The sequence below is a fragment of the Oncorhynchus mykiss genome, chromosome 5 (assembly GCF_013265735.2).
Source record: "Oncorhynchus mykiss isolate Arlee chromosome 5, USDA_OmykA_1.1, whole genome shotgun sequence".
Lineage (NCBI taxonomy): Eukaryota > Metazoa > Chordata > Actinopteri > Salmoniformes > Salmonidae > Oncorhynchus > Oncorhynchus mykiss.
Window position 1 is genome coordinate 72,715,085 of NC_048569.1, and position 22,318 is coordinate 72,737,402.

The 22,318-nt window shown below is 47.3% G+C and overlaps 1 protein-coding gene across 5 annotated transcripts in view; it reads left to right on the top strand.

Annotated features, from left to right (window-relative positions):
- LOC110524511 (disabled homolog 1) overlaps window positions 1-22,318 on the top strand; it is a 357,464-nt gene that overhangs the window by 241,968 nt on the left and 93,178 nt on the right. For 2 of the 5 annotated variants that reach the window (XM_036978313.1, XM_036978316.1), the window contains exon 1: window positions 15,577-15,948. The exons of 1 other annotated variant lie outside the window; for it this stretch is intronic. The gene's annotated coding sequence lies outside the window, so the exon portion shown is untranslated. Of the gene's footprint in view, window positions 1-15,576; window positions 15,949-22,318 lie in introns of those variants that run through there. 2 more of the 5 variants (XM_036978315.1, XM_036978317.1) reach the window with 1 other exon arrangement.

Consider the following 22,318-nt stretch of genomic DNA (forward strand, 5'->3'; position numbering starts at 1 on the left):
TGAGCTGGTGGAGATGTTTCTGTCTCTGAGCTGGTGGAGATGTTTCTGTCTCTGAGCTGGTGGGGATTTTTCTGTCTCTGAGCTGGTGAAGATGTTTCTGCCTCTGAGCTTGTGGACATGTTTCCATCTCTGAGCTAGTGGAGATGTTTCTGTCTCTGAGCTGGTGAAGATGTTTCTGTCTCTGAGCTAGTGAAGATGTTTCTGTCTCTGAGCCGGTGAAGATGTTTCTGTCTCTGAGCTAGTGGAGATGTTTCTGTCTCTGAGCTGGTGATGACGTTTCTGTCTCTGAGCTGGTGGAGATGTTTCTGTCTCTTAGCTGGTGGAGTTGTTTCTGTCTCTGAGCTGGTGGGCATGTTTCTGTCTCTGAGCTGGTGGGAATGTTTCTGTCTCTCAGCTGATGGACATGTTTCTGTCTCTGAGCTGATGGACATGTTTCTGTCTCTGAGCTGGTGGAAATGTTTCTGTCTCTCAGCTGGTGGAGATGTTTCTGTCTCTGAGCTGGTGGAGATGTTTCTGTCTCTGAGCTGGTGCGGATTTTTCTGTCTCTGAGCTGGTGAAGATGTTACTGCCTCTGAGCTGGTGGGGATGTTTCTGTCTCTGAGCTGGTGGACATGTTTCTCTCTCTGAGCTAGTGGAAATGTTTCTGTCTCTGAGCTAGTGGAGATGTTTCTGTCTCTGAGCTGATGGGGATGTTAATGTCTCTGAGCTGATGGACATGTTTCTGTCTCTGAGCTGGTGGACATGTTTCTGTCTCTGAGCTGGTGGAAATGTTTCTGTCTCTGAGCTGGTGGAGATGTTTCTGTCTCTGAGCTGGTGAAGATGTTTCTGTCTCTGAGCTTGTGGGGATTTTTCTGTCTCTGAGCTGGAGAAGATGTTTCTGCCTCTGAGCTTGTGGACATGTTTCCATCTTTGAGCTAGTGGAGATGTTTCTGTCTCTGAGCTGGTGAAGATGTTTCTGTCTCTGAGCTGGTGAAGATGTTTCTGTCTCTTAGCTTGTGCAGATGTTTCTGTCCCTTAGCTGGTGAAGATGTTTCTGTCTCTGAGCTGGTGGGGATGTTTCTGTCTCTGAGCTGGTGGACATGTTTCTGTCCCTGAGCTAGTGGAAATGTTTCTGTCTCTGAGCTAGTGGAGATGTTTCTCTCTGAGCTGGTGGGGATGTTATTGTCTCTGAGCTGGTGGGGACTTTTCTGTCTCTGAGCTGGTGAAGATGTTTCTGTCTCTGAGCTGGTGGACATGTTTCTGTCTCTGAGCTAGTGGAGATGTTTCTGTCTCTGAGCTGGTGAAGATGTTTCTGTCTCTGAGCTAGTGAAGATGTCTCTGTCTCTGAGCCAGTGAAGATGTTTCTGTCTCTGAGCCGGTGAAGATGTTTCTGTCTCTGAGCTGATGGACATGTTTCTGTCTCTGAGCTGATGGACATGTTTCTGTCTCTGAGCTGGTGGACATGTTTCTGTCTCTGAGCTGGTGGAGATGTTTCTGTCTGAGCTGGTGGAGATGTTTCTGTCTCTGAGCTGGCGGAGATGTTTCTGTCTCTGAGCTGGTGGGGATTTGTCTGTCTCTGAGCTGGTGGGGATGTTTCTCTCTCTGAGCTAGTGGAGATGTTTCTGTCTCTGAGCTGGTGGGGATGTTTCTGTCTCTGAGCTGGTGAAGATGTTTCTGTCTCTGAGCTAGTGAAGATGTTTCTGTCTCTGAGCCGGTGAAGATGTTTCTGTCTCTGAGCTAGTGGAGATGTTTCTGTCTCTGAGCTGGTGAAGATGTTTCTGTCTCTGAGCCGGTGAAGATGTCTCTGTCTCTGAGCTGATGGACATGTTTCTGTCTCTGAGCTGATGGACATGTTTCTGTCTCTGAGCTGGTGGACATGTTTCTGTCTCTGAGCTGGTGGAGATGGTTCTGTCTGAGCTGGTGGAGATGTTTCTGTCTCTGAGCTGGCGGAGATGTTTCTGTCTCTGAGCTGGTGGGGATTTTTCTGTCTCTGAGCTGGTGGGGATGTTTCTCTCTCTGAGCTAGTGGAGATGTTTCTGTCTCTGAGCTGGTGGGGATGTTTCTGTCTCAAAGCTGGTGAAGATGTTTCTGTCTCTGAGCTAGTGAAGATGTTTCTGTCTCTGAGCCGGTGAAGATGTTTCTGTCTCTGAGCTAGTGGAGATGTTTCTGTCTCTGAGCTGGTGGGGATGTTTCTGTCTCTGAGCTGGTGATTACGTTTCTGTCTATGAGCTGGTGGGGATGTTTCTGTCTCTGAGCTGGTGGACATGTTTCTGTCTCTGAGCCGGTGAAGATGTTTCTGTCTCTGAGCTAGTGGAGATGTTTCTGTCTCTGAGCTGGTGAAGATGTTTCTGTCTCTGAGCCGGTGAAGATGTTTCTGTCTCTGAGCTAGTGAAGATGTTTCTGTATCTGAGCTAGTGAAGATGTTTCTGTATCTGAGCTGGTGAAGATGTTTCTGTCTCTGAGCTGGTGGAGATGTTTCTGTCTCTGAGCCGGTGAAGATGTTTCTGTCTCTGAGCTGATGGACATGTTTCTGTCTCTGAGCTGATGGACATGTTTCTGTCTCTGAGCTGGTGGACATGTTTCTGTCTCTGAGCTGGTGGGGATGTTTCTGTCACAGAGCTGGTGGGGATGTTTCTGTCTCTGAGCTGGTGGGTATGTTTCTGTCACAGAGCTGGTGGGGATGTTTCTTTCTCTGAACTGGTGGGGATGTTTCTGTCACAGAGCTTGTGGACATGTTTCCATCTCTGAGCTAGTGGAGATGTTTCTGTCTCTGAGCTAGTGGAGATGTTTCTGTCTCTGAGCTGGTGGGGATGTTTCTGTCTCTGAGCTGGTGATGACGTTTCTGTCTCTGAGCTGGTGGGGATGTTTCTGTCTCTGAGCTGGTGGGGATGTTTCTGTCTCAGAGCTGATGGACATGTTTCTGTCTCTGAGCTGGTGGAAATGTTTCTATCTCTGAGCTTGTGGACATGTTTCCATCTCTGACCTAGTGGAGATGTTTCTGTCTCTGAGCTGGTAATGATGTTTCTGTCTCTTAGCTGGTGGAGATGTTTCTGTCCCTTAGCTGGTGAGGATGTTTCTGTCTCTGAGCTTGTGGGGATGTTTCTGTCTCTGAGCTGGTGGACATGTTTCTGTCTCTGATCTGGTGGACATGTTTCAGACTCTGAGCTGGTGGAGATGTTTCTGTCTCTGAGCTGGTGGAGATGTTTCTGTCTCTGAGCTGGTGATGACATTACTGTCTCTGAGCTGGTGTAGATGTTTCTGTCTCTGAGCTGGTGGAGATGTTTCTGTCTCTGAGCTGGTGGGGATGTTTCTGTCTCTGAGCTGGTGGACATGTTTCTGTCTCTGAGCTGGTGGAGATGTTTCTGTCTCTGAGCTGGTGGAGATGTTTCTGTCTCTGAGCTGGTGGGGATTTTTCTGTCTCTGAGCTGGTGAAGATGTTTCTGCCTCTGAGCTTGTGGACATGTTTCCATCTCTGAGCTAGTGGAGATGTTTCTGTCTCTGAGCTGGTGAAGATGTTTCTGTCTCTGAGCTAGTGAAGATGTTTCTGTCTCTGAGCCGGTGAAGATGTTTCTGTCTCTGAGCTAGTGGAGATGTTTCTGTCTCTGAGCTGGTGATGACGTTTCTGTCTCTGAGCTGGTGGAGATGTTTCTGTCTCTTAGCTGGTGGAGTTGTTTCTGTCTCTGAGCTGGTGGGCATGTTTCTGTCTCTGAGCTGGTGGGAATGTTTCTGTCTCTCAGCTGATGGACATGTTTCTGTCTCTGAGCTGATGGACATGTTTCTGTCTCTGAGCTGGTGGAAATGTTTCTGTCTCTCAGCTGGTGGAGATGTTTCTGTCTCTGAGCTGGTGGAGATGTTTCTGTCTCTGAGCTGGTGCGGATTTTTCTGTCTCTGAGCTGGTGAAGATGTTACTGCCTCTGAGCTGGTGGGGATGTTTCTGTCTCTGAGCTGGTGGACATGTTTCTCTCTCTGAGCTAGTGGAAATGTTTCTGTCTCTGAGCTAGTGGAGATGTTTCTGTCTCTGAGCTGATGGGGATGTTAATGTCTCTGAGCTGATGGACATGTTTCTGTCTCTGAGCTGGTGGACATGTTTCTGTCTCTGAGCTGGTGGAAATGTTTCTGTCTCTGAGCTGGTGGAGATGTTTCTGTCTCTGAGCTGGTGAAGATGTTTCTGTCTCTGAGCTTGTGGGGATTTTTCTGTCTCTGAGCTGGAGAAGATGTTTCTGCCTCTGAGCTTGTGGACATGTTTCCATCTTTGAGCTAGTGGAGATGTTTCTGTCTCTGAGCTGGTGAAGATGTTTCTGTCTCTGAGCTGGTGAAGATGTTTCTGTCTCTTAGCTTGTGCAGATGTTTCTGTCCCTTAGCTGGTGAAGATGTTTCTGTCTCTGAGCTGGTGGGGATGTTTCTGTCTCTGAGCTGGTGGACATGTTTCTGTCCCTGAGCTAGTGGAAATGTTTCTGTCTCTGAGCTAGTGGAGATGTTTCTCTCTGAGCTGGTGGGGATGTTATTGTCTCTGAGCTGGTGGGGACTTTTCTGTCTCTGAGCTGGTGAAGATGTTTCTGTCTCTGAGCTGGTGGACATGTTTCTGTCTCTGAGCTAGTGGAGATGTTTCTGTCTCTGAGCTGGTGAAGATGTTTCTGTCTCTGAGCTAGTGAAGATGTCTCTGTCTCTGAGCCAGTGAAGATGTTTCTGTCTCTGAGCCGGTGAAGATGTTTCTGTCTCTGAGCTGATGGACATGTTTCTGTCTCTGAGCTGATGGACATGTTTCTGTCTCTGAGCTGGTGGACATGTTTCTGTCTCTGAGCTGGTGGAGATGTTTCTGTCTGAGCTGGTGGAGATGTTTCTGTCTCTGAGCTGGCGGAGATGTTTCTGTCTCTGAGCTGGTGGGGATTTGTCTGTCTCTGAGCTGGTGGGGATGTTTCTCTCTCTGAGCTAGTGGAGATGTTTCTGTCTCTGAGCTGGTGGGGATGTTTCTGTCTCTGAGCTGGTGAAGATGTTTCTGTCTCTGAGCTAGTGAAGATGTTTCTGTCTCTGAGCCGGTGAAGATGTTTCTGTCTCTGAGCTAGTGGAGATGTTTCTGTCTCTGAGCTGGTGAAGATGTTTCTGTCTCTGAGCCGGTGAAGATGTCTCTGTCTCTGAGCTGATGGACATGTTTCTGTCTCTGAGCTGATGGACATGTTTCTGTCTCTGAGCTGGTGGACATGTTTCTGTCTCTGAGCTGGTGGAGATGGTTCTGTCTGAGCTGGTGGAGATGTTTCTGTCTCTGAGCTGGCGGAGATGTTTCTGTCTCTGAGCTGGTGGGGATTTTTCTGTCTCTGAGCTGGTGGGGATGTTTCTCTCTCTGAGCTAGTGGAGATGTTTCTGTCTCTGAGCTGGTGGGGATGTTTCTGTCTCAAAGCTGGTGAAGATGTTTCTGTCTCTGAGCTAGTGAAGATGTTTCTGTCTCTGAGCCGGTGAAGATGTTTCTGTCTCTGAGCTAGTGGAGATGTTTCTGTCTCTGAGCTGGTGGGGATGTTTCTGTCTCTGAGCTGGTGATTACGTTTCTGTCTATGAGCTGGTGGGGATGTTTCTGTCTCTGAGCTGGTGGACATGTTTCTGTCTCTGAGCCGGTGAAGATGTTTCTGTCTCTGAGCTAGTGGAGATGTTTCTGTCTCTGAGCTGGTGAAGATGTTTCTGTCTCTGAGCCGGTGAAGATGTTTCTGTCTCTGAGCTAGTGAAGATGTTTCTGTATCTGAGCTAGTGAAGATGTTTCTGTATCTGAGCTGGTGAAGATGTTTCTGTCTCTGAGCTGGTGGAGATGTTTCTGTCTCTGAGCCGGTGAAGATGTTTCTGTCTCTGAGCTGATGGACATGTTTCTGTCTCTGAGCTGATGGACATGTTTCTGTCTCTGAGCTGGTGGACATGTTTCTGTCTCTGAGCTGGTGGGGATGTTTCTGTCACAGAGCTGGTGGGGATGTTTCTGTCTCTGAGCTGGTGGGTATGTTTCTGTCACAGAGCTGGTGGGGATGTTTCTTTCTCTGAACTGGTGGGGATGTTTCTGTCACAGAGCTTGTGGACATGTTTCCATCTCTGAGCTAGTGGAGATGTTTCTGTCTCTGAGCTAGTGGAGATGTTTCTGTCTCTGAGCTGGTGGGGATGTTTCTGTCTCTGAGCTGGTGATGACGTTTCTGTCTCTGAGCTGGTGGGGATGTTTCTGTCTCTGAGCTGGTGGGGATGTTTCTGTCTCAGAGCTGATGGACATGTTTCTGTCTCTGAGCTGGTGGAAATGTTTCTATCTCTGAGCTTGTGGACATGTTTCCATCTCTGACCTAGTGGAGATGTTTCTGTCTCTGAGCTGGTAATGATGTTTCTGTCTCTTAGCTGGTGGAGATGTTTCTGTCCCTTAGCTGGTGAGGATGTTTCTGTCTCTGAGCTTGTGGGGATGTTTCTGTCTCTGAGCTGTTGGACATGTTTCTGTCTCTGATCTGGTGGACATGTTTCAGACTCTGAGCTGGTGTAGATGTTTCTGTCTCTGAGCTGGTGGATATGTTTCTGTCTCTGAGCTGGTGGGGATGTTTCTGTCTCTGAGCTGGTGGACATGTTTCTGTCTCTGAGCTGGTGGACATGTTTCTGTCTCTGAGCTGGTGGACATGTTTCTGTCTCTGAGCTGGTGAAGATGTTTCTGCCTCTGAGCTTGTGGACATGTTTCCATCTTTGAGCTAGTGGAGATGTTTCTGTCTCTGAGCTGGTGAAGATGTTTCTGTCTCTGAGCTGGTGAAGATGTTTCTGTCTCTTAGCTGGTGCAGATGTTTCTGTCCCTTAGCTGGTGAAGATGTTTCTGTCTCTGAGCTGGTGGGGATGTTTCTGTCTCTGAGCTGGTGGACATGTTTCTGTCCCTGAGCTAGTGGAAATGTTTCTGTCTCTGAGCTAGTGGAGATGTTTCTCTCTGAGCTGGTGGGGATGTTATTGTCTCTGAGCTGGTGGGGACTTTTCTGTCTCTGAGCTGGTGAAGATGTTTCTGTCTCTGAGCTGGTGGACATGTTTCTGTCTCTGAGCTAGTGGAGATGTTTCTGTCTCTGAGCTGGTGAAGATGTTTCTGTCTCTGAGCTAGTGAAGATGTCTCTGTCTCTGAGCCAGTGAAGATGTTTCTGTCTCTGAGCTGGTGAAGATGTTTCTGCCTCTGAGCTTGTGGACATGTTTCCATCTTTGAGCTAGTGGAGATGTTTCTGTCTCTGAGCTGGTGAAGATGTTTCTGTCTCTGAGCTGGTGAAGATGTTTCTGTCTCTTAGCTGGTGCAGATGTTTCTGTCCCTTAGCTGGTGAAGATGTTTCTGTCTCTGAGCTGGTGGGGATGTTTCTGTCTCTGAGCTGGTGGACATGTTTCTGTCCCTGAGCTAGTGGAAATGTTTCTGTCTCTGAGCTAGTGGAGATGTTTCTCTCTGAGCTGGTGGGGATGTTATTGTCTCTGAGCTGGTGGGGACTTTTCTGTCTCTGAGCTGGTGAAGATGTTTCTGTCTCTGAGCTGGTGGACATGTTTCTGTCTCTGAGCTAGTGGAGATGTTTCTGTCTCTGAGCTGGTGAAGATGTTTCTGTCTCTGAGCTAGTGAAGATGTCTCTGTCTCTGAGCCAGTGAAGATGTTTCTGTCTCTGAGCCGGTGAAGATGTTTCTGTCTCTGAGCTGATGGACATGTTTCTGTCTCTGAGCTGATGGACATGTTTCTGTCTCTGAGCTGATGGACATGTTTCTGTCTCTGAGCTGGTGGACATGTTTCTGTCTCTGAGCTGGTGGACATGTTTCTGTCTCTGAGCTGGTGGAGATGTTTCTGTCTGAGCTGGTGGAGATGTTTCTGTCTCTGAGCTGGCGGAGATGTTTCTGTCTCTGAGCTGGTGGGGATTTGTCTGTCTCTGAGCTGGTGGGGATGTTTCTCTCTCTGAGCTAGTGGAGATGTTTCTGTCTCTGAGCTGGTGGGGATGTTTCTGTCTCTGAGCTGGTGAAGATGTTTCTGTCTCTGAGCTAGTGAAGATGTTTCTGTCTCTGAGCCAGTGAAGATGTTTCTGTCTCTGAGCTGGTGAAGATGTTTCTGCCTCTGAGCTTGTGGACATGTTTCCATCTTTGAGCTAGTGGAGATGTTTCTGTCTCTGAGCTGGTGAAGATGTTTCTGTCTCTGAGCTGGTGAAGATGTTTCTGTCTCTTAGCTGGTGCAGATGTTTCTGTCCCTTAGCTGGTGAAGATGTTTCTGTCTCTGAGCTGGTGGGGATGTTTCTGTCTCTGAGCTGGTGGACATGTTTCTGTCCCTGAGCTAGTGGAAATGTTTCTGTCTCTGAGCTAGTGGAGATGTTTCTCTCTGAGCTGGTGGGGATGTTATTGTCTCTGAGCTGGTGGGGACTTTTCTGTCTCTGAGCTGGTGAAGATGTTTCTGTCTCTGAGCTGGTGGACATGTTTCTGTCTCTGAGCTAGTGGAGATGTTTCTGTCTCTGAGCTGGTGAAGATGTTTCTGTCTCTGAGCTAGTGAAGATGTCTCTGTCTCTGAGCCAGTGAAGATGTTTCTGTCTCTGAGCCGGTGAAGATGTTTCTGTCTCTGAGCTGATGGACATGTTTCTGTCTCTGAGCTGATGGACATGTTTCTGTCTCTGAGCTGGTGGACATGTTTCTGTCTCTGAGCTGGTGGAGATGTTTCTGTCTGAGCTGGTGGAGATGTTTCTGTCTCTGAGCTGGCGGAGATGTTTCTGTCTCTGAGCTGGTGGGGATTTGTCTGTCTCTGAGCTGGTGGGGATGTTTCTCTCTCTGAGCTAGTGGAGATGTTTCTGTCTCTGAGCTGGTGGGGATGTTTCTGTCTCTGAGCTGGTGAAGATGTTTCTGTCTCTGAGCTAGTGAAGATGTTTCTGTCTCTGAGCCGGTGAAGATGTTTCTGTCTCTGAGCTAGTGGAGATGTTTCTGTCTCTGAGCTGGTGAAGATGTTTCTGTCTCTGAGCCGGTGAAGATGTTTCTGTCTCTGAGCTGATGGACATGTTTCTGTCTCTGAGCTGATGGACATGTTTCTGTCTCTGAGCTGGTGGACATGTTTCTGTCTCTGAGCTGGTGGAGATGGTTCTGTCTGAGCTGGTGGAGATGTTTCTGTCTCTGAGCTGGCGGAGATGTTTCTGTCTCTGAGCTGGTGGGGATTTTTCTGTCTCTGAGCTGGTGGGGATGTTTCTCTCTCTGAGCTAGTGGAGATGTTTCTGTCTCTGAGCTGGTGGGGATGTTTCTGTCTCTGAGCTGGTGAAGATGTTTCTGTCTCTGAGCTAGTGAAGATGTTTCTGTCTCTGAGCCGGTGAAGATGTTTCTGTCTCTGAGCTAGTGGAGATGTTTCTGTCTCTGAGCTGGTGGGGATGTTTCTGTCTCTGAGCTGGTGGACATGTTTCTGTCTCTGAGCTGGTCGGGATGTTTCTGTCTCTGAGCTGGTGAAGATGTTTCTGTCTCTGAGCTAGTGGAGATGTTTCTGTCTCTGAGCTGGTGAACATCTTTCTGTCTCTGAGCTAGTGAATATGTTTCTGTATCTGAGCTGGTGAAGATGTTTCTGTCTCTGAGCTGGCGGAGATGTTTCTGTCTCTGAGCCGGTGAAGATGTTTCTGTCTCTGAGCTGATGGACATGTTTCTGTCTCTGAGCTGATGGACATGTTTCTGTCTCTGAGCTGGTGGACATGTTTCTGTCTCTGAGCTGGTGGGGATGTTTCTGTCACAGAGCTGGTGGGGATGTTTCTGTCTCTGAGCTGGTGGGTATGTTTCTGTCACAGAGCTGGTGGGGATGTTTCTTTCTCTGAACTGGTGGGGATGTTTCTGTCACAGAGCTTGTGGACATGTTTCCATCTCTGAGCTAGTGGAGATGTTTCTGTCTCTGAGCTAGTGGAGATGTTTCTGTCTCTGAGCTGGTGGGGATGTTTCTGTCTCTGAGCTGGTGATGACGTTTCTGTCTCTGAGCTGGTGGGGATGTTTCTGTCTCTGAGCTGGTGGGGATGTTTCTGTCTCAGAGCTGATGGACATGTTTCTGTCTCTGAGCTGGTGGAAATGTTTCTATCTCTGAGCTTGTGGACATGTTTCCATCTCTGAGCTAGTGGAGATGTTTCTGTCTCTGAGCTGGTAATGATGTTTCTGTCTCTTAGCTGGTGGAGATGTTTCTGTCCCTTAGCTGGTGAGGATGTTTCTGTCTCTGAGCTGGTGGGGATGTTTCTGTCTCTGAGCTGGTGGACATGTTTCTGTCTCTGATCTGGTGGACATGTTTCAGACTCTGAGCTGGTGGAGATGTTTCTGTCTCTGAGCTGGTGGAGATGTTTCTGTCTCTGAGCTGGTGATGACATTACTGTCTCTGAGCTTGTGTAGATGTTTCTGTCTCTGAGCTGGTGGAGATGTTTCTGTCTCTGAGCTGGTGGGGATGTTTCTGTCTCTGAGCTGGTGGACATGTTTCTGTCTCTGAGCTGGTGGACATGTTTCTGTCTCTGAGCTGGTGAAGATGTTTCTGTCTCTGATCTGGTGGACATGTTTCAGACTCTGAGCTGGTGGAGATGTTTCTGTCTCTGAGCTGGTGGAGATGTTTCTGTCTCTGAACTGGTGATGACATTACTGTCTCTGAGCTGGTGGAGATGTTTCTGTCTCTGAGCTGGTGGGGATGTTTCTGTCTCTGAGCTGGTGGACATGTTTCTGTCTCTGAGCTGGTGGAGCTGTTTCTGTCTCTGAGCTGGTGGACATGTTTCTGTCGCTGAGCTGGTGGAGATGTTTCTGTGTCTGAGGTGGTGGACATGTTTCTGTCTCTGAGCTGGTGGACATGTTTCTGTCTCTGTTTTCTCAGTCTCTGTACTGTTCTAATGAGACTTGATGCTCTGTGGCTCTGCTGCCTGTCCCTCTTCGGGAGACGGGAGATGTTTTAGTACATTAAATATCTTTGTGATCTACTCGGGAAAATACTGTTTCTGTCTCTCTACTGTTTCACTCTAAACTGATCTTACTGTATCTGTCTGTTTATTTAATGAAGGCTGGTGTGTCTTTTTCTCTCTTCCGTATTCAGGACATGTGGTGTGTGTGTGTGTACGTGTTTACCTTTACTTGTGAGGACCAGAAGTCCCCACAAGTATAGTAAACACACAAACATTTTACCAACTGGAGACATTTTGTTGTTCCCCGCAAGGACAAATGCGGATTCTAGGGGGTTAAGGTTGGAATTAATGTTAGGGTTACAATTAGATTTAGGGTTAGGAGCTAGGGTTGGGGTTTTGGAGCTAGGGTTAGAGTTAAGGTTAGGTTTTCAGGTTAAGGTTAGAGTTAAGGTTAGGGTTAGGGGTAGTGTAAGGCTAAGGGGTTAGGGAAATTTGGATTTTGAATGGTACTGAATTGTGTGTCCCCACAAGGTTAGTTGTACAAGACTGTGTGTGTGTGTAAGTGGTGTATTAATGAAATCTGATGGGTTGTCTTGAGGGCATTTACCCACAAAGCTCCATCCTGATGAGAGCTAAAACATGTGTGACATTTCACTGAGGCTCATCTGAAACAAACATATGCACGTGCGCATGCACACACACACTAGCACCACCCCACTCCCCCTCTCTTTCTGTCACTGAACTTTGTAACTCTCGTTCTCTCTCCCTGTGTCACACACAGTCTGTATCACTCTGTATATGTATGGACAGACCAAAACGACAGAAAGAAAAAGAGGAGAGGAGACAGCTACTGTTGTCTTCCCTGGTTTCTCCAATACGGAAAATAATTCTATAATATTCCATTTATATCAAAGTACCAGGCATTTATCTGTTGAAGAGGACACTGGAGAGCCCTACCTAGTGAGGCTGAAAGGAGAGACAGCGAGGGAGAAAGACAGAGAGAACAGAGAAAGAAAAAGAGAGAGAGAGAGAAAGTGACAGAAAGAGAAGGGAGGGAGGGGAAGATGCCTGTTAACCCCACCCCCTTGGTTATTCTTTGATGATTTGTCAACCAGTTTCCTCTGACTCCACCCAATGATCTGTCCTCGCCGCTGCCTGTCCTTCGCACGCAAGCAAGCACGCGCTCGCGCGCGCACACACACACACACACACACACACACACGGTAACAGTAACCTCCTCACTAACCAGTCACCTCCAGACTGATCGACGGATGTACCAGTCAGTCTGACTGACATTTCACCTGATAGATAGACAGACTGACTAACAACAGGACACAAGGCCAGCAAGCTTATTGGTCTACAATGTATTTTTGTGTCATTGTGACATGTGTTGAGGAATTATACTCCTGTGAGTAACAGTGTGTCTGTGTGTGTATGTGTAAACAGAATGTGGGAGCTGACCAGGATGTTGCTACAGGAGACAGACAGCTTCCATCTGGAGAATCACACAGATTACTACAGGAGACGTGTGTGTGTGTGTGTGTGTGTGTGTGTGTGTGTGTGTGTGTGTGTGTGTGTGTGTGTGTGTGTGTGTGTGTGTGTGTGTGTGTGTGTGTGTGTGCGAGAGAGAGAGCATCCCAGAGTTATCGGTTCAACCAAGCTTAGACAGTGAACGCTAAAGAAAGAGGGAAGTCCATGTAGAAAGATACAGGAAGAGAAAGAGAGAGAGATGAGTAGAAAAGGTGAGATATAAAGCAGAAGAGATATGTATATACACTGACTATACAAAATATTGAGTACACCTGCTCTTTCCATGGCATAGACTGACCAGGTGAATCCAGGTGAAAGCTATGATGCCTTATTGATGCCTTTTGTTAAATCCACTTAAATCATTGTAGGCTCAGGCTGGGGGTGGAACTCAATATTAGGAGGGTGTTCTTAATGTTTTGTACACTCAGTGAGGAAAAACATACAGGGATAAATATTCTGTTTGAGAGATAGTAGGGAGTAGGGACTACATTTCTGTGAAGTTTGGCCTGGAATACTACCCACTGGGCACACAATGGTTGAATCAACATTGTTTCCACGCCATTTTAATGAAATTACGTTGAACCAACGTGGAATAGATGTTGAATTGAGGTCTGTGCCCAGTGGGTTTTGACCAAGATGTGCACAGACAGCAAGACTCTAAAAATGCCAAGATAACCTGTCTAAAATACTATCTCCCTGTAGCACTCACATCTGTAGCCATGAAATGCTTTGAAAGGCTGGTCATGGCTCACATCAACAACATCATCCCAGACACCCTGGATCCCCAACAGATCCACATGACACAATCTCTATTGCACTCCACACTGCCCTTTCCCACCTGGACAAAAGGAACGATGAGAATGCTGTTCATTGACTACAGCTCAGCGTTCAACACCATAGTGCCTTCCAAGCTCATCACTAAGCTAAGGAGCATGGGACTGAACACCTTCCTCTGCAACTTGATCCTGGACTTTCTGACGGGGTAGGCAACAACACATCCGCCACAGTGACTCTAAACACAGGGGCCCCTCAGGGGTGAATTATTTGTCCCCCCCTGTACTCCCTGTTCATCCTTGACTGCGTGACCATGCACGATTCCAACAGCATCATTAACTTTGCCGGCAACACCACGGTGGTAAGCTGGATCCCCAACAACAATGAGACAGCCCATAGGGAGGAGGTCAGTGACCTGGCAGTGTGGTGCCAGGACAACAACCTCTCCCTCAACCTAAGCAAGACAAAGGAGCTGGTCGTGGAATACAGGAAATGGAAGGCCAAGCACGCCGCCATTCACATCAACAGGGCTGTAGTGGAGCGGGTCCAGAGCTTCAAGTTCCTCAGTGTCCACATCACTAAGGATCTATCATGGTCCACGCACACCAACACAGTCGTGAAGAGGGCATGACAAATCCTCTTCCCCATCAAGAGGCTGAAAAGATTTAGCATGGGCCTTCAGATCCTCAAAAATTCCTACAGCTGCACCATTGAGAGCATCTTGACTGGCTGCATCACTGCTTGTTATGGCAACTACTTTTCATCCATCTGCAAGGCGTTACAGAGGGTAGTGTGTACAGCCCAGTACATCACTGGGGCCGAGCTCCCTGCCATCCAGGACCTCTATACCAGGCAGGTTCAGAGGAAGGCCCCAAAATTGTTAGACTCCAGCCGCCCAAGTCATAGACTGTTCTCTCTGCTACTGCACAGCAAGCGGTACCGATGCACCAAGTCTGGAACCAACAGGACCCTGAACAACTTCTACCCCCAAGCCATAATGCTGTTAAATAGTTAGTCCGGGTAGCTATTGGTTAACTATTTAACTATCTGCATTGACCCTTTTTGCACTAACTCTTTTGACAAAGTGACAGATAGTAAACAGTAGCAGCAGCGTATGTGATATACGCTGCTGCTACTGTTTACTATCTGTCACTTTGTTACTAGTTGTATGTTCTTATCTACTTGAATGACCTCGTAGCCCTGCTGGTACGCTGTGTATATAGCCAAGTTATCATACTCATTGTGTATTTATTGTTACATTTATTATTACGTGTTTTACTTTCTAGTATTGTTCTATTTGATTTATTTCTGCATTGTTGGGAAAGGCCATTAAGTATGAATTTCACTGTTAGTGTACACCTGTTGTTTACAAAGACTTTGACAAATACCGATAATATATATTGTTTTATTCATAAATCTCACCGGGAAACGAATAAGAGCGAGCGAAACAGCGTCTCTCGATCTACTAATAGTAATGTGTAGCCCATGTATCTGATGCTGTCTGGCAAAAAAAATAATAGGACATGCCATAATATTTTTGTCCAGACAGGCGGCCGCTGTTTGCCTCGCTCGGGTGCGAATTTAATGAAAGGACTATACATGGATAGACACGAAAGAGAAATCATTTTATTAGTTTGTTTACTTTTTTATTGAAAACATGATACCACTTTGTAGGCGGAATGTCATTACGCTTATGATGTTTGAAAATAGATGTACCTTCTCATTCAAATGGCGGGTGCACTGTGCACTGTTCGACTGCTGGACTTTCTTTGTAGTAGAAGAACGTGCGCAGGTAATCAATGTAACCTACTTTTTGAAGAGATTTGTTGGACAATCAGACAAAAATATAATCTGGTTGTGTTCATGACACATTAATGGTAATACATTCTTACAGTTAAATGACATGTCTTTGCTGCAAAGCACATAACAGATGTTTGTCCACACAGATATAGGATGTCCCGTTAAAAACATAGAGACCGCCTGAATGACACGGTATAATTCGTACTCCGGTTGGCATTTTCAAGTCAATTTACTGCTGAATGCCAATAGCCATATATAAAATTCTGACATTGAATACAAACAGTGTAACAAGACTTTTGGGATTGGTTTATGTTTAAAACAGGGAAACGTACCAAACATAAGCGGAAGTATTTAACGTGTTAAACCATCATAACTAGATTTAAAAATCCATCTTGCATCGATTAAGGTTCAAAACGTTTTTCTATGACCTGTATCAACACCCCACACAATATGTTTCACTTTACTCACTACAGACAAATTCAGATATGTTGTTTTGACATTCCAATCTGTTTTTTTTAAACTCTCATCCATCCAACTCTCTCTCTCTCTTTACTTTACGCATCTCGTTTTTTTATACTCTTTTTTTTACCTCCCTCCACACACGCACACTCAATTTCCCCTGAAACCACGAAACCAGGACAGCCCAGCAGAAAAATAGTTAACACGCACCCTGCTTTCTGATTGGCTGTCAACCCTGGTGTTCTGAGCTACCCTACAGAGAGAGGTAACTAGGCAACTTCAGCGGCTGCCGAACAGAGGGAAGGAGAGAGAGAGAGGTAACCACGACAAAAAGGGGGACGAGAATAAAGGGAAATTACGCGCGGAAATAGGAAATCCTGACATTTTTTTATTTCTTTTTTATATCGGGGTAGTGGGATGTAGGCGCGATTCAGTCACTATCCCTTGGATGGGAAAGTGGATAACCGCTTCTGAAACCTTGTTTGTGGATGTTGGGAATAACGTGGATGGTTGTTGGATTGTAACCTCGCAGCAGAATTGGAACTATTCTGAACTATTTCAATCTCGGACCGGCAGTAAGAAGGTAAACCAGTGATGAAAAGGCATTTGGACGAAATTAAAGCTTTAGGTTTACGCAGATGAGCATATAAATATCGCTGCAGAATGTCACAACGGTGCATGGCAGGTGTTTTGTAAATCGGATGTTTTTCCAGACAGATATAATATTCACTGCAGCAGATCTCCACTGCTGCTGCATCAGGGTTTAATGGTTGGAAAAGAAAGTCTTTAAAAGTAAGCTTTAGACTTCTCAGTCTGTAGAAATGACTATCATGGTGTGTGTGTTACAGAAATGGGGAGAGAGCAGGTAGTTGTTTGCTGCATTGACATATTTCAGTGAGCGTGCATGTGTGCGTGAGTGAGCGTGCGTGTGTGAGCGTGCATGTGTGCGTGAGTGAGTGTGTGTATGCGGATATTCCTGGGCATTCCATATTAAGACAATCGGGTTCTACTTGGTGTTCTACCGCGCCAAGTTAGGGAGCCTCTCTCTTTTCCTCTCTCAGGCTGTTGAATGACCTCTGTGCTGGATCCTGCCTTGAGGAGAATGAGTGTGTGGGCTGTTCTGATATTGATCAGCAACTGGAGGAGAAATGTAATGAATACTACTCTGTCAGGGGCTAGGGGGGAAAGAGGTGGAGAAAGAGAGAGAAAGGGTAGGATAGAGAGAAAGGTCTTGTGAATGGGTATCCCAGTCGGTCTGTGCATGGCTGAAAGCTGCATTAATCATGAAATGGCTACACACACACACACTAGAGCTATAGCTGCTCCTCAGTCCTGCTGTAGCGCTTCACAGAATCTGTCCACTAAATCTTCACAGAATATGTCCACTAGGTCTTCACAGAATCTGTCCACTAAGTCTTCACAGAATCTGTCCACTAAGTCTTCACAGAATCTGTCCACTAGGTCTTCACAGAATCTGTCCAACAGGGTCTTCACAGAATCTGTCCACTAGGTCTTCACAGAATCTGTCCACTAGGTCTTCACATAATCTGTCCACTAGGTCTTCACAGAATCTGTCCACTAAGTTTTCACAGAATCTGTCCACTAAGTCTTCACAGAATCTGTCCACTAAGTCTTCACATAATCTGTCCACTAAGCCTTCACAGAATCTGTCCACTAAGCCTTCACAGAATCTGTCCACTAAGTCTTCACAGAATCTGTCCACTAAGTCTTCACAGAATCAGTCCACTAGGTCTTCACAGAATCTGTCCACTAAGTCTTCACAGAATCTGTCCACTAAGCCTTCACAGAATCTGTCCACTAAGCCTTCACAGAATCTGTCCACTAAGCCTTCACAGAATCTGTCCACTAAGCCTTCACAGAATCTGTCCACTAAGTCTTCACAGAATCTGTCCACTAGGTCTTCACAGAATCTGTCTACTAAGTCTTCACAGAATCTGTCCACTAAGACTTCACAGAATCTGTCCACTAAGCCTTCACAGAATCTGTCCACTAAGTCTTCACAGAATCTGTCCACTAAGTCTTCACAGAATCTGTCCACTAAGCCTTCACAGAATCTGTCCACTAGGTCTTCACAGAATCTGTCCACTAAGCCTTCACAGAATCTGTCCACTAGGTCTTCACAGGATCTGTCAACTAAGCCTTCACAGAATCTGTCCACTAAGCCTTCACAGAATCTGTCCACTAAGTCTTCACAGAATCTGTCCACTAAGCCTTCACAGAATCTGTCCACTAAGCCTTCACAGAATCTGTCCACTAAGCCTTCACCCATGCAGGCAACTACCTTCGTCTGTTTCTGTTCAATCCACTCTGTGTGTGCGTGCCTAAAGGACGTCATGCTGCTTGCTTAGCGAGTACCATTTCCTCCTGATTCGGCTCGCACCCAGAACCTCTACCTTGCTAGCACATGTGACCACCCAAACGTCTTACCAGACAGCGCCACGTGAGAGCTAGCTATTCGCTGGCGAAAGTGGGGACACTTCAGGCTGAGGAATAAGTTTCACACATCCCCATGTGCTACACGTGAGTGTTTGGTAGGATGAGGGGTGTGCAGTGTGGGACGGCATGTTGTCCACGTCACAACGCCTCATTTGGTAAAGAGAAATGGAGGGTGATGGGATATGATAGAAGGCAGACCACACATTTCTCTTTCGCCCCAGAGTTAGGGTGTGTGAGTGAGTGTATGTGTGTGTGTGACAGGAGACAAATCACCAACACACACACACTTCCCTCAGCCAGCAGCTCCACCAAGGCCAAAGCTCCCTTGCTACCATGGTAACATATTTCTAAGGTGTGATTGGTCAAAGGAGGGTCATGGCAATGAAACTTTTTCTCAAAAGTAAGTATGTGAATGATGGACATAGTAAACAGACTATAATGGGGAATATAGACCCTGGTATCACTGGGAAAATATTCTCTCAGGTTTTACACTCTTCTTCGTTGCAATCCATTGTGGAAGATTCACCACTAGCTAGCTATTAGTGTGTGTGTGTGTGTGTGTGTGTGTCTCAGGATGAATCAGAGCTAGTTATTAGTGAGGTGTTGTCACACCTCTACAGTGTTACATCGGCCTCTCGCGCTCTTCCTGCCAGTTCTTACCACCTAGTCAGTAATGTGTGTGTGTGTGCCTGCGTCTGAGTGTTTGTGTTTGTCTGCAGATGTTTCAGTCCTTCCACTTGTTTCCTCACCTCTCAGGTTACCTGGTCTGCCTCTGGAACCTTTGAAGCCACTTTAGAATCCAGTCCTCTGTGTGTGTGTGTGTGTGTGTGTGTGTGTGTGTGTGCGCGTGCGTTCTCGTGCATTTGAGGCCCTCTTACTTCAGTCTTTGTGGGCCCAGCAGGCAGCTTCAGGTCACCATAGAAACGCAGAGAGCATTGTGTAGAAACCCTCAAAGATAACACAAGTATCTCTCTCTGTCTCTGCCCCCTCTCTCTCTGTCTCTCTCTGTCTCCCCCTCTCTCTCTGTCTGTCTCTCTCTCCCTCTCTTTATCTCTCATTGTAATCTATTCAGAAGCACTGTGAGGCCTTCATGGGACTTGTTAATATATAAAGGACATTATGTCTGTAGGGTTCTGTACAGTTCTCCCATAGGGCTGGGTTCTGTACAGTTCTCCCATAGGGCTGGGTTCTGTACAGTTCTCCCATAGGGCTGGGTTCTGTACAGTTCTCCCATAGGGCTGGGTTCTGTACAGTTCTCCCATAGGGCTGGGTTCTGTAAAGTTCTTTCATAGGGCTGGGTTCTGTACAGTTCTCCCATAGGGCTGGGTTCTGTACAGTTCTCCCATAGGGCTGGGTTCTGTAAAGTTCTTTCATAGGGCTGGGTTCTGTACAGTTCTCCCATAGGGCTGGGTTCTGTACAGTTCTCCCATAGGGCTGGGTTCTGTACAGTTCTCACATAGAGCTGGGTTCTGTACAGTTCTCCCATAGGGCTGAGTTCTGTACAGTTCTCCAATAGGGCTGGGTCCTGTACAGTTCTCCCATAGGGCTGGGTCCTGTACAGTTCTCCCATAGGCCTGGGTCCTGTACAGTTCTTCCATAGGGCTGGGTTCTGTGCAGTTCTTCCATAGGGCTGGGTCCTGTACAGTTCTCCAATAGAGCTGGGTTCTGTACAGTTCTTCCATAGGGCTGGGTTCTGTACAGTTCTCCCATAGGGCTGGGTTCTGTACAGTTCTCCAATAGTGCTGGGTTCTGTACAGTTCTCCCATAGGGCTGGGTTCTGTACAGTTCTTCCATAGGGCTGGGTTCTGTACAGTTCCCCCATAGGGCTGGGTTCTGTACAGTTCTCCCATAGGGCTGGGTTCTGTACAGTTCTTCCATAGGGCTGGGTTCTGTACAGTTCTCCAATAGGGATGGGTTCTGTACAGTTATTCCATAGGGCTGGGTTCTGTACAGTTCTCCCATAGGGCTGGGTTTGGTACAGTTCTCCCATATGGCTGGGTTCTGTACAGTTCTCCAATAGAGCTGGGTTCTGTACAGTTCTCCCATAGGGCTGGGTTCTGTATAGTTCTTCCATATTGCTGGGTTCTGTACAGTTCTCCCATATGGCTGGGTTCTGTACAGTTCTTCCATAGGGCTGGGTTCTGTACAGTTCTCCCATAGGGCTGGGTTCTGTACAGTTCTTCCATAGGGCTGGGTTCTGTACAGTTCTTCCATAGGGCTGGGTTCTGTACAGTTCTCCCATAGGGCTGGGTTCTCTATAGTTCTCCCATAGGGCTGGGTTCTGTACAGTTCTCCCATAGGGCTGGGTTCTGTACAGTTCTCCCTTAGGGCTGGGTTCTGTACAGTTCTTCCATAGGGCTGGGTTCTGTACAGTTCTTCCATAGGGCTGGGTTCTGTACAGTTCTCCCATAGGCCTGGGTTCTGTACAGTTCTCCAATAGGGCTGGGTTCTGTACAGTTCTCCCATAGGGCTGGGTTCTGTACAGTTCTCCCATAGGGCTGGGTTCTGTACAGTTCTCCCATAGGGCTGGGTTCTGTACAGTTCTCCAATAGGGCTGGGTTCTGTACAGTTCTTCCATAGGGCTGGGTTCTGTACAGTTCTCCCATAGTGCTGGGTTCTGTACAGTTCTTCCAAATGGCTGGGTTCTGTACAGTTCTCCCATAGGGCTGGGTTCTGTACAGTTCTCCCATAGGGCTGGGTTCTGTACAGTTCTCCCATAGGGCTGGGTTCTGTACAGTTCTTCCATAGGGCTAGGTTCTGTACAGTTCTTACATAGGGCTGGGTTCTGTACAGTTCTTCCATAGGGCTGGGTTCTGTACAGTTCTTCCATAGGGCTGGGTTCTGTATAGGTCTTCCATAGGGCTGGGTTCTGTACAGTTCTCCCATAGGGCTGGGTTCTGTACAGTTCTTCCATAGGGCTGGGTTCTGTACAGTTCTTCCATAGGGCTGGGTTCGGTACAGTTCTTCCATAGGGCTGGGTTCGGTACAGTTCTTCCATAGGGCTGGGTTCTGTACAGTTCTTCCATAGGGCTGGGTTCTGTACAGTTCTTCCATAGGGCTGGGTTCTGTACAGTTCTCCAATAGGGCTGGGTTCTGTACAGTTCTTCCATAGGGCTGGGTTCTGTACAGTTCTTCCATAGGGCTGGGTTCGTTACAGTTCTTCCATAGGGCTGGGTTCTGTACAGTTCTTCCATAGGGCTGGGTTCTGTACAGTTCTTCCATAGGGCTGGGTTCTGTACAGTTCTCCCATAGGGCTGGGTTCTGTACAGTTCTTCCATAGGGCTGGGTTCTGTACAGTTCTCCCATAGGGCTGGGTTCTGTACAGTTCTTCCATAGGGCTGGGTTCTGTACAGTTCTTCCATAGGGCTGGGTTCTGTACAGTTCTTCCATAGGGCTGGGTTCTGTACAGTTCTTCCATAGGGCTGGGTTCTGTACAGTTCTTCCATAGGGCTGGGTTCTGTACAGTTCTTCCATAGGGCTGGGTTCTGTATAGGTCTTCCATATGGCTGGGTTCTGTACAGTTCTTCCATATGGCTGGGTTCTGTATAGGTCTTTCATATGGCTGGGTCCTGTACAGTTCTCCCATAGGGCTGGGTTCTGTACAGTTCTTCCATAGGGCTGGGTTCTGTATAGGTCTTCCATAGGGCTGGGTCCTGTACAGTTCTTCCATAGGGCTGGGTTCTGTATAGGTCTTCCATAGGGCTGGGTCCTGTACAGTTCTTCCATAGGGCTGGGTTATGTACAGTTCTTCCATAGGGCTGGGTTCTGTATAGGTCTTCCATAGGGCTGGGTTCTGTACAGTTCTCCCATAGGGCTGGGTTCTGTACAGTTCTTCCATAGGGCTAGGTTCTGTACAGTTCTTCCATAGGGCTGGGTTCTGTACAGTTCTTCCATAGGGCTGGGTTCTGTACAGTTCTTCCATAGGGCTGGGTTCTGTACAGTTCTTCCATAGGGCTGGGTTCTGTACAGTTCTTCCATAGGGCTGGGTTCTGTACAGTTCTTCCATAGGGCTGGGTTCTGTACAGTTCTTCCATAGGGCTGGGTTCTGTACAGTTCTTCCATAGTGCTGGGTTCTGTACAGTTCTTCCATAGGGCTGGGTTCTGTACAGTTCTTCCATAGGGCTGGGTTCGGTACAGTTCTTCCATAGGGCTGGGTTCGGTACAGTTCTTCCATAGGGCTGGGTTCTGTACAGTTCTTCCATAGGGCTGGGTTCTGTACAGTTCTTCCATAGGGCTGGGTTCTGTACAGTTCTTCCATAGGGCTGGGTTCTGTACAGTTCTCTCATAGGGCTGGGTTCTGTACAGTTCTTCCATAGGGCTGGGTTCTGTACAGTTCTCCCATAGGGCTGGGTTCTGTACAGTTCTCCCATAGGGCTGGGTTCTGTACAGTTCTCCCATAGGGCTGGGTTCTGTACAGTTCTCCCATAGGGCTGGGTTCTGTACAGTTCTTCCATAGGGCTGGGTTCTGTACAGTTCTCCCATAGTGCTGGGTTCTG